Source organism: Rhinolophus sinicus, chromosome X (assembly GCF_036562045.2).
Source record: "Rhinolophus sinicus isolate RSC01 chromosome X, ASM3656204v1, whole genome shotgun sequence".
NCBI lineage: Eukaryota > Metazoa > Chordata > Mammalia > Chiroptera > Rhinolophidae > Rhinolophus > Rhinolophus sinicus.
In genome coordinates this window covers 14,744,901-14,756,045 of record NC_133768.1, presented here as the reverse complement: position 1 = coordinate 14,756,045, position 11,145 = coordinate 14,744,901, and the positions used below count along the sequence as shown (strand labels likewise).

General features: G+C 39.7%; 1 long non-coding RNA gene across 3 annotated transcripts in view; it reads right to left on the bottom strand.

The window, feature by feature from the left end:
* Positions 1–11,145, bottom strand: part of LOC109460239 (uncharacterized) — a 253,015-nt gene that overhangs the window by 18,735 nt on the left and 223,135 nt on the right. For all 3 annotated transcript variants that reach the window (XR_012493329.1, XR_012493328.1, XR_012493327.1), the window contains one exon: positions 432–634. This is a non-coding gene — a long non-coding RNA (uncharacterized LOC109460239). The remainder of the gene's footprint in view (positions 1–431; positions 635–11,145) is intronic.

Genomic DNA, 11,145 nt, shown 5'->3' with positions numbered 1-11,145 from the left:
GAGCCCCTCACCCTGGGACCCAGTGTCCCTGAGTGTACCACACAACTATGCCCTCTAAAGTCTTGATTGACAAAGCAGCAGATATCATGAGACTACAGATTCTTTCTCTCCCTCAGTGCTTCATAACAGAACATTCTGAGGTGTTCTATGAACAGTACGACTATTCTCAGCGGAGCAAGTTCACCAGACTATGTTAATTAAATAAGAGAAAGGATATTTTGCCTGTGTGGTGATAAAATGAAGCGATTGACAAATCTGTTAGCAATTACAATTCTGTCATTTTCTTCTGCCCAAGACTCTATGGTTTGACATGATGTGCACGCACACCAGAAGGCACAACCTGATTTTATCTCAAAATAATACTTCTTGGATTTTTTAGATTTTTTTTTTATTTAGAAAAATTGAAATGAAGAAATGACTAAAGGACTCACCTGAGGTCACACCGCTGGTTAATGTCATCATTTGGACTTGCACCCAGGTCTCCTGACTTCTGGTCCATTCCCACTTCTATTTCTGTTTCCTTACTGCCCAGGGCTGAGTTCTCGGGGTCCTCGCTATTCAAAGCGTGGTCCAGCAGCACAGGCCTCTCCTGGGAGCTTGTTATAAATGCAGACGCACAGGCTCCGCCCTGGACCTGTTGAACCAGAATCATGTGGGCATTGAAGTTTGAGAAGCAACCGTCTAAGGTTCGGCACTGTTTGGGGGATGAACTTCCATGTTTCCCTTCTAGCCACGGGAGCTGGGGCCTTCAGTGGACAGGATTAGATTACGGAAGAGAGACCTACTAACGAACTAGACAGTGTTTCAAAATAACCACTAAATATTATTTTAAGTCCTATGAGAGGTGAGACAGTGCAGACAGTGACGGAAACTGAAGTCAGCTTGCAACGTCCTCTCAAGAGCAAAGCGGTTATTCCACTTCACATTCCCTCTGCCAGGAATTCTCTCCAGATACCCTCACGGCTTCCTCCTCCACTTGATTCTGATAGTAGCTCAAACATCACCTCCTCAGAGAGGCGCTCCCTGACCATCCTATAAAGACAGACACCACCCAGCCACTTCTGTCCTTTCACCTTGCCATGTTTTTCATCATAACACTTGTCACCCCTTGGAATGACACTGCCTATTTATTTATCTGTTTACTTGTTGTGTGTCTCCCCCACTAGAATTTGATCTGGACCTTTCCTGTCACATTTACACTACATTCCTAGCATCTAGCATAGGGACTGGCATAGAATAGACACTTGGTCAATATTTGTTGAAATAATAAATCACTGACTCCACCTATGTGTAAAATTGGTCTTGAATATAGTTTTGCTTACATGCCCCACACCCAGGCCTGCCAGAAATTAGAAATTCACAGCAGACTCTGAAGAATACAAGGATTGGAAGATTTTGTGTCAACTTCAAGTGTAGTAGGGTCTTACAATTTTTATATTTTTTAGCAGCATAATTTTCTCAAAAACAAGAGCTACATCATCATGTGCATATATCAAACACACACATAACTGTGAATGTAATAGTTAAAAATTAAACAGTAAGAATAGAAATAGTTTCAGTATTCAAGAATTATCTTTGTTTGCACTTCAATTGTAAGAGCAAATATTTGTTTGAATTCTTTTAAAATTGAAGGCATTAAAAAGTTGGTTAAACTTGGATTATTGCTTTACATATAACAGTTGTGAAATTCAAATATGCTTATGATAATGATAATAAATGCTTTACTTATTAATGGACACTAATAACTTATCTAGGTGTTACCATCACACAATAATCACCTTTTATATGTAAATGTAAACTGAAAGGTAATTCACACACCCTTCCTATTGTTCTCTATTGTGTTTCAATGATAGAAACAGTAGTTCCCCATATCCATTTTCTTTGTGAGATTGACTTATTTTGCTATGTGAGAAGATTTCTGTATTTAAATTAGCTAATAAATCATGCCGTGTAAAACTCACGTGTAGTGGTTCACCAGGAACCACACTGTCACTGATCATTCTGAGGAGCGGGGATGCTTTGGAAGCACTTTTCCAGTTAGGTGGGTACATGAAATGGAGCTCTCCTGCTCTCCAGGCTCACATGTTTGTCATGCTACTAATACAAGACGGCATCTTTTCCTGTGGGCAATGTGACTGTGTGCATGTCAAAAAAAAGCCAAAAACTAAACCCCAGAATCACACACAAAGTTTGTTCACTTGCTAACAATACCTGTACTTTTCTAAGAAGCAGATGGGACAGGGAAAGCCGTTAGTCTTGACTTTGGTTTCCACCCAGCCCCAGCTCCGAGCATTGCCCAGTCCGCTTCTTATTCAGAAAGGTTCACTCCCCAAAGCTTGTCCTGGAAGCACCCTAAGAATATTCTTGACTTCCAGTGTAAAGTGAAATGTTCCCTTTATTAAAAATTATCACATGAAGTTTAAGTGTCTGTGAACGCTAAAGTGAGGCGAAAACAGATGGGCAAATGATTTCCCTGTGGACTCATGTAGAAATAAGAACAATAATGGGTTAGCGGAAAAGGCAGGGCATGGAATGGTGATTGTGGAAGTTGGGTCTATTTCTGGGTGGTTCAGCAGTGGACCCCTTCAGAGAGAATTAGAGAGCTTTGAGAAAGTTCCCCAGGCTTTAAGCCATGTGGTCTCAACCGCAGGGAATAGGGCCAGATTACCAGGGGAGAACCTTCAAAGGACATCCTTCCCCACTCCGAGGGCTTCTCATGTTCCTTGGGGTTGCCGTGTATGCTGGATAACTTCCCTTCGCTCCCCAGATCCATTCTCCATCCTCCTCCACTCTGCTCTATCCCCCTGTGGGCTGCGTCACTATATGGACCAGGCTCTCTTGCCCGTCCTCTGCTGTTTTGCTTCAGCCAATGGGAGGTACTGGCAGGAATTTGGAGGGCAGGGGGAGAGTGAGGTTGAGGGATTTATTCTCCAGGTCCCCTCCCTGCCAGGTCAACCTGTCTTGCCAAACAGCACCAGAAGGTGGCTGCTTCCACTGCGGCCCTCTGGGTTCTGTTTGTTTGCCGCTCTCTGCTTTGCCCTTCCAGCCTTAGGGGTGGTACCAGCTCCTTGCTCTTACTTGCATTGAGGTACTGCACTCTCCTTTTGAGTTTCCCCAAACCCTGACCACACCTCTGCAAATAGTCCCTTCATTAAACTATTCTCTATCTCTCCTAACTGATTATGCCTTTTGTTTTCCACCAGGACCCAGTTGGCGGGTGCTGGCTGGGGAGCAGCTACAATGGTTGGCTGGCCTGTGCAGGGTATAAAGCTTTCTACGTGATTTTACTTCTCATTCGCCTCCCTGCCCTTCTTCCCCAACCTTCTTCAGAATAGCAATGAAGCCCAATCAGGAATCGGGGGAAAGAAGGAAAGGAGGGAATGGGGCAGAGGAGCGGTTATTAGAGCAGAGAATGCCTGGGACGCCACAATTTTCCTTTCACTTCAGAGTCTGTGGAAATCCTGATTAGTCTGGAAGTAAGTACTGGACAGCTAAGACCAAACTTGCCAATTTATAAAATAACTTGGATGTGGCCATTCATTAGACTACTACATATTCTGCCTTAAAAGAGAAAATAGTACACAGGAAACATTACTCTCCTTTTCCCTTCGCTGACTATTTCAACTAATAGGCCCAAGGATTAGTCACTTTGCTAATGAGTAGTTTTACCCTGGCCCTCAGTGAACTAGGCCAGAGAGGGGCCCTGAAAACTCTTGGAAAACCTCATGAAAAGTCCTGTTCTTCTGACCCATTAGCAGAGAAGTAAGATGTGCCAGGTACCAATGTTTATATATTGTAGCTACATTTGGAAATTTAATTGTTTTTCTAAAAATCTCAATTGAGAAAAATAAGGATTTTATAATAGAATCAAAATAGAACATTCCAAGACCTAATGTGTTCTTATTTTTCATTGGCCTCTAAGATTTTCAGAGTCCAGAAAAGCAAGCAAGGGAAAAAATGTTTCACCAGGTCCTCTACATTAGTGGTTGTCAACCAGGGGTGATTGTGCCTCCCAGGGGACACTTGGCAATGTCTGGAGACATTTTTGATGATCACCACTGGAGTGAGGATTCCAGTGGGGAGAGACCTGGGGTTACTGCTAAACATCCCATAATGCACAGGACAGTCCCAACAAAGAATAATTCGGCTCAAAATGTCAGTAGTGCTGAGTTTGAGAAACGCTTCTCTGCATTAAAATTACAGCTCCACTAGCAAGGAGGTTAGCATTAAACAATCTTCATAACTTTGCAATATAAAAACCACACTCCAATGAAGCTAGGTACCACTAGTTCACTGAGCTCACTATAAAAGTGTCTTGAAAATGGCAAGTTTATTGCATTGTTTTGTGTGTAATTGATGTTTTTCAATATAGAAACCACGCTAGTTGGTCAGATGGAATAAAATCGGTTTTATGGAGCACATGGAGTCTTTTTTTTTAAGTGTCTCTCTAATCAAAAGCATTTTCCTTTCAGATTATGGTTCTAACTAAAGAGATGCCTGGCCCAAAAAGAAGTGGTCTGAGGTTCAGAATGCAGACCAAGGTGAGGGAAGTGGAATTAGCATCTTAACCATTAGCAACTACAAAGAAGAGATGAGACTCTAGTGCTATTTGGGAAGAATTTTACCAGACACAAAGGTATCAAATGATCTGTCTCCCTTCCACTCAAAATAGTTCTGGCTTGAACATGAGGTCCTCAAGGTGTCTTCGAGTAAGAAGGAAAAAATCTGTTCTGGGAATTGACTACTGTTAGTCACTACCCCCCTCCCCCAAAAAATATTGAGGTTTGCTGGTGAAAGAAGAGGCCAAGAGTGTCTTACTTATAATGTCTGTCACTAAAGGACATGGCGTGCTTGTAAAAAAAAAAAGAAAGAAAGAAAGAAAGAAAAAAAAAAGAAAAACCCTTTTGTTAAATCTTACTCTGTACTGAAGAAGCAGATTCAGGAGGAACCAAAGAGCTATTAAAGAAACTAAAAGCCTTTTATGGCAAAGAAAAAATAGCCTGGTACTAAAATTAATGAAGAGGCTGGAAGGGCATAGATGAAAATGCTGGAAGGATGGAGATAGAGAAGCTATTTTAAGGTCAGTCTCCAAGAAGATGGAGAAAACAAATGTGGGCAGGTAGAAGGAAATGCCAACCTCTCCAAATTAATTATCCAAAGGACTACATTTCTTGGAAAAACTGATCCTATGCAAATTTGCAGCTCCAAATACCATTCTTCTGAGTCTATTCGAAAAATTGGCTCAAAGGCTTCACTAATTCAGGAGTTTGAAGAGTCCTTCTCTAAAAGAACGTTCCTAGAAGCAGAAACTGGTCTACCTAGGCTGACAACATTAAAATGATGAAGAGCTCAGCTAGGCCCAAGCTGCAGGCATTTAACAAGGTTGTCCAAATAATGGGTAAATAGTGGATGAAACTCATTGCCAAAGTTGTGCAACTTGGTTTTGTGGCCCATCCAAGCCCAGCTCCCTGCCAGGTGAAGGTATGGGGGAGTGTGTGACTGTTGAGGGTGACCACCCTAAGCGGCCTGCTGGAAGTGGACTCTCCCACCGATACTTTCTCATTTCCGAGACAATGAGGTCCCATAAGAATATGGTGGTGAGTTAGGGTCCAAATACTGCATCAAAGCTGATAATATCAGACGATAAGTGACTAAAAACGTTAACAATCTTTGTTATGGAATCTACTGTTTGAAGATAAGCCAATCAGTGGTTGCTCCTAAACAGTGAAATGATAACAAAAAGTGGGGATTAAAATAGCAGAAAGTATTGAAGTGGTAGTTGAAAGCAACAGAGTAAATCAAGAAGAAACAAGAATTTAATATGGTGGAAACAATTCCAACAAGGATTAGCAAGAAAGTGTGGATGGTCATGCCCCAACGGGAATAAAGCTAATAGCAATAATACCTAACACTTATTTGCCCTTTCTGTGCCGGAGATAGCTTGGTGCTTTTATTAACATTATTGTATTGAATCTTCCTCCCAGCTCTATGAAGTAGATACCATTACCCCCATTTTGTAGATGAGAATCTGAGATGCAAAGACTTTAAGTAAATTCCCAAGGTCCTGTAACTACAAAGCAGCAGGAGCTGGGCTTCGAATCCCTGGCTGTCTGACTCCAAAACGCAAGCTATTAAGCACTACCAGGATATTCTACCGGCATAAACTTTCTGGCTCTGTGGCCAAGTAGGATGCCCCAGGGGAAGAGCGGAAGTTTCATCATTGAGGTTTTAGACTGAACAAAATATTAGTATGTGTGTCATAGGAAGTAATCTCTAAAGGCTCAGGGCTGGGTTAAAATAATATCTGCAACTTCCATTTCTGGATGTTAAGGACTCTTAATCCATAGCACTAGCCATATTAGTGTAGTCCATCGCAGTTTTCATAGCACCCTCCCACACATTTTCACATCTGATTCTCCCTGAAACGTTGGGAGGCAGGCAGGCTACATATTACCATGCCTCTTCTCAAAGATGTGATGGGCAGTCCCATCAGAAATAAAGCATTGCCAAGTTACTTATCATCCAAAATATGTGGGAGGAGGGGGAAATGTGATTCCAGAAAAGTTGCTTATTTCAACCCTGAGCAGTTCACAGTTTATAATTTATTTCCATAACAGTGTGATTGCTTCCTTTTCAACAAGGCTTTGAGTCACTTGGAGGAATGTATTCCATTACAAGTCCGCTGGCTTCAGGCTTTATGTAAAACCAGTTGGTTGCCATGACGACCAGGACTAACAAAATACAAACCATGAACTCTTTCAATACTGGTCACTAACTCCTTTCTAACAGTCCACTTCACAACTGTAGAAGCTGATGTTGTTTCTGAGGGAGTATATTCATATCCTCATCCAGAAGGTGCCTCTTTCTGGTTGAAAATCATCTCAAGACATCTGCTTTGGGTTCATGGGAAATTTGGACATAAGGCTTTGTGTCTGAGGCTAAGGAATGTTTATACAGAGCAGTGTATTCGGCCATGTTATTCTATTCTTTAAAAAGGTGCATTTCTCATATGAAATAAATTTTAGCTCTGGTTGAGGCAAAAAGAAAACAAAAAGGTAATATACTTAACTTTACTAATGGCTTGACATAGCACAACCCCTACAGTATTTATTACGTAAGCACCTAACTCTTATCAGAAGATGTTTATCCATTATACTAAAGGGCTATAAGATACGTTTGAATTTTGAAAAACTAGATAATTTCTAAGATACCATAAAACCTCATTGGTTATAGCTAAATGGGAAATTGGAAGAAAGACACAGGGAAGTTTAATTCGAAATAGTTTTTCTAAATTGTGGTGAACCTCTGCTTTTCTTTGCTCAGTTTCCATCCCCAAATCTTCTGATAACAATCTGACTCTCCTTGGGTGACTACTCTCTACCCCTCCCTCAGTCATGTAATGCAGGTGCAGTTGACCCCACCCCAGTTCCAAGGATGGGCACGTGACACAAGCCTGACCAATCAGAGTGTTGCATCCTATTGAATATGGGGATTGGTTCAAAGAAAGCTACATGACCAAAAGCCAGGCCAATCTAAGCCACTAAAAAAACTCAGTTCCACAATTTTTGTTGAAACTCTTGAGATGAAGGGATGTTCTGTTGGGGTTGCTGAACAGTTAATTGTATGAAAACCTAGAGTTACTGGCAGCCATCTTGCTATCATGAGGAGATAGTCACCTGAGAATGGAGTCTACTTAGAGGGAAAACAGAAGAGGCATGGAAAAAGCAAGACCAATTTCTGATGACATTGTTTGATCTATAGATCAAGGCTTGCCTGAAGTCTGTCTCTGGACTTTTCAGTTATTTGACCAATAAATTCCTTTTCTCCTTAACTCTAGTTCAATTAGACTTGTTATTTGCAACAACAAAGTTCCAATTAATAGAGAAAAAGATCTACATTATTTTAAATACATGCAATAATTAAATGTAAGCTAAAAAGTAGAAGAGATCTCCAGGGACTCTGTGTCAGTGATTAGATGATTATGACATCTAATAAGCCTAATTAATTCCCTTGTAATCAATCCCTTGGGGGAAGTGTATTTGCTTAAATATTTTAGAGATTTCCTCTTACAATCTTATTTATGATTTTAATTTGTGCTCCTGAGAAATAGTTTGCTCAGAAAGGATACATTTTGACTCCCATCTTAACTGAAATACGTCAGTGGGATTTTATTGTAGAAAATGTGTCTTTCTCATGATGTGTTTCTCAGCCTGATGAATAAACGGATATCCCAATCATGGATAATCTTGAATTTCCAAAAGAAAAACTGAAAACATACTATATTTTAGTCTTTAGCTTCAAGCTATTTACATTTAATAAATTTTTGCTCCACAAGTCACTGCGCAGGCTTTTAAAAAAATATATATCATAAAACATTTGGAGGCCCAGCCGAAAAAGAGCCTAATGACGTTATGATTATCTTGTTTTTCTTTAAATATCTTCAGGAACTTGACAAAATTTCCTACTCATTACCATCCATCGTAGGGGGGTAATATATTTACTGTAGTAGATACTCTAGGGTATCAATAAGACACTAAGTGTTATATTTTGGTAGGGGTTCTTAATCCTGGTCACTGATTAAAATTACCTGGGGAGCTTTTCAAAAATACTAATGGCATGGCCCCACCCTAGACCAATTGAATCAGATTTTTTGGAGTGGGGACCTGGCATCAGTGTTTTTAAAAGGCTCCCTAGGTGATTTTAATGTCCAGCCAGAGCTGAACACAACTGCATTGTTGGAAATATTGACTAGAATCTATGATTTGTTTCAGTAAAGTAGCATTGAATGAGGAATCTTTTAAGCACACCCTTAAATTCTCAAAATGGAATTTAAATATTATATATATGTGTGTGCAGACACACTCACACACACAATACATTTCATATATATATATATTTGAGCAACTCACTTATGCTCTGGGTATATTGAGGCACCTCTCACCAAAACTGATCTTTCGTAGTTTCCTTTCAAAGGAATCTATATGAGGCTGGCTATTTGCCCTGTATTGGGACATCATTCTTTCTTTCTTTAAGGTGAATTATCTCTATTATTATCCTTGAATATTCTCTACTTGAAATTGATACTTCTGCAATTGTTTCTTTGTTAACTTTCCTCAATACTCGTAGAGTGCTTACTTACTATTTTTCCAACTCTAGTGGTAGGTTTGTCCTTAGAGGAAGACTTATGGTTATTGTCTCAGATGATATTATCTTCTTTTCAGTTCTAAGTAGTACATAAAACCTAAAAAGACCCAAAGAAACCTTGAGTAAGATAAAGATCCTGAGATAAAGGTGGCAGGATAAAGCCACAGAATCTCTTTTCCTTAATACGAGCAAACAGGGATTTAAAAAATAGCAAAAATTTACCAACAGCAACCATAGAAGAAAAGACATATAATCTGGTGCCCCCTGACCAAATAACAAATGGTGGCTAGAGGAAGAAATGGATTCTTTGGGTTCTTATTCTGGCTCAGTACTGTGCTGAAGCAGCTTCACACTGGCTTACGAGAGCTGACAGAGCAATTGTCAGGAATTCTTCAAGCCAAGTATTAAACACAGCAATTATTAACAATTAAGCTATATAAACTTACAATTAAATAAATTATATTTAAAACAAAGGCAGTAAACACTAAAAAATCATCACTCCCAAATTGTTTTACTTCATTTATTACCGTCTATACTCTTGAGGTTATTTATATCTATTGTATCCATATGATGGAAATACTATATAATGATGTGCTATGGCATATAACGATGTGTGCTCCAATTCCACATTTGTAACGTCACGTTGCTAGCTTGAAATCGGGTATGGTGGGAGCAATTATACTATAGAAATAGGCATACACTATACATTAGGGATTTTTATTTTTGAAAAGCAGTTGTGTAACATTTACCACCACACCACTACTCTTAACCTCACCCCTCACACCACTGGCCTGAAGTGGCCCTGGGGGAGTAAAAATTGTGTTGACAAAAACCCAAATTCTCACTAGTAACTTAATTCAGAGAGAAGTGTATTGATGAGGAAAGTAAGAAACCCTAGGAAAAATTAAGGGGAAAACCTGAGTATTTCATCAGAGACAGAAAAATTTAAAAGTCCCTGAGTGTACCATTTACTATGGATTCATACAAAATTAGGGGCATAATTTCAAGCCTAAAAATACAACATATTAAGAATAGGATAAGTCCCCAAGTATGAGGTCTGAACTCCTAGTATAGAACACAGAAGAAACTCTTTAAAGAGAGTTCATGTCCCCCAGCAAAGGAGTCACACAACTCCAGGTTGAACTCTCTACCTTTATCCCTATGGTCATATCATCACTGTAGAGAAAAGTGAAAGAACACCACATTTAGACCTCAAACTGGAGCACTAAGAGGAAGATAAATGAGTTTTAGGTAAGTTAGAAGAGAGTCAAGAATTACTCACACATCAGAGAAAATAGAAGGTCCAGACAGCTGCCAACATTGAGAATGAGAAAATAAAAAATAAGACCAAAAAGTGAAGACGGAGTGCTAACACACCAGGTGTGGTTTAAAAGGCAGATGCCAGAGTTAAGGAAACAAACTAAGGACCAGATGGTACAATTAGAAGTTGAATAAATTAATTAGAAACAGCAAGAAGAATGGACACAACGTAAAATATCAAATGATTGACAGAGACAAAGCTTGAGGTTAGACAGAACAGAAGAAGAGACAAATGTTAAAATTATAGAATATTATTAACTAAACAGAATTGGGCAACACATCAACTAGGGGGTCAGAATCAGCATCACAAATGAGGGTCAGATGGACGTCAGACGGATGTGATACCCTGAGAAACACAACACATATGTAGTATTATGGCTGGGAATGTATAACTGAAATCTAAGGAATATTCTATTAAGAAAAGAAGTCTGTATTCTTTCACAATGTCAATGTCACAAGAGACAAATGCTGAGGAACTGATCTATATTAAAGAGGACTAAAGAGGATTACAACTGCTATGGTCTAAGTGTTTATGTCCTTCCAAAATTCGTATGTTGAAAACCTAATGCTCGAGGTGATGGTATTGGGAGACAACGAGGTCGGTGAAGGCAGATCCCTCATGAATGGGATTAGTGCCCTTATAAAGAGACCCCAGAGCGCCAGCTCATCCCTCCCTCCATG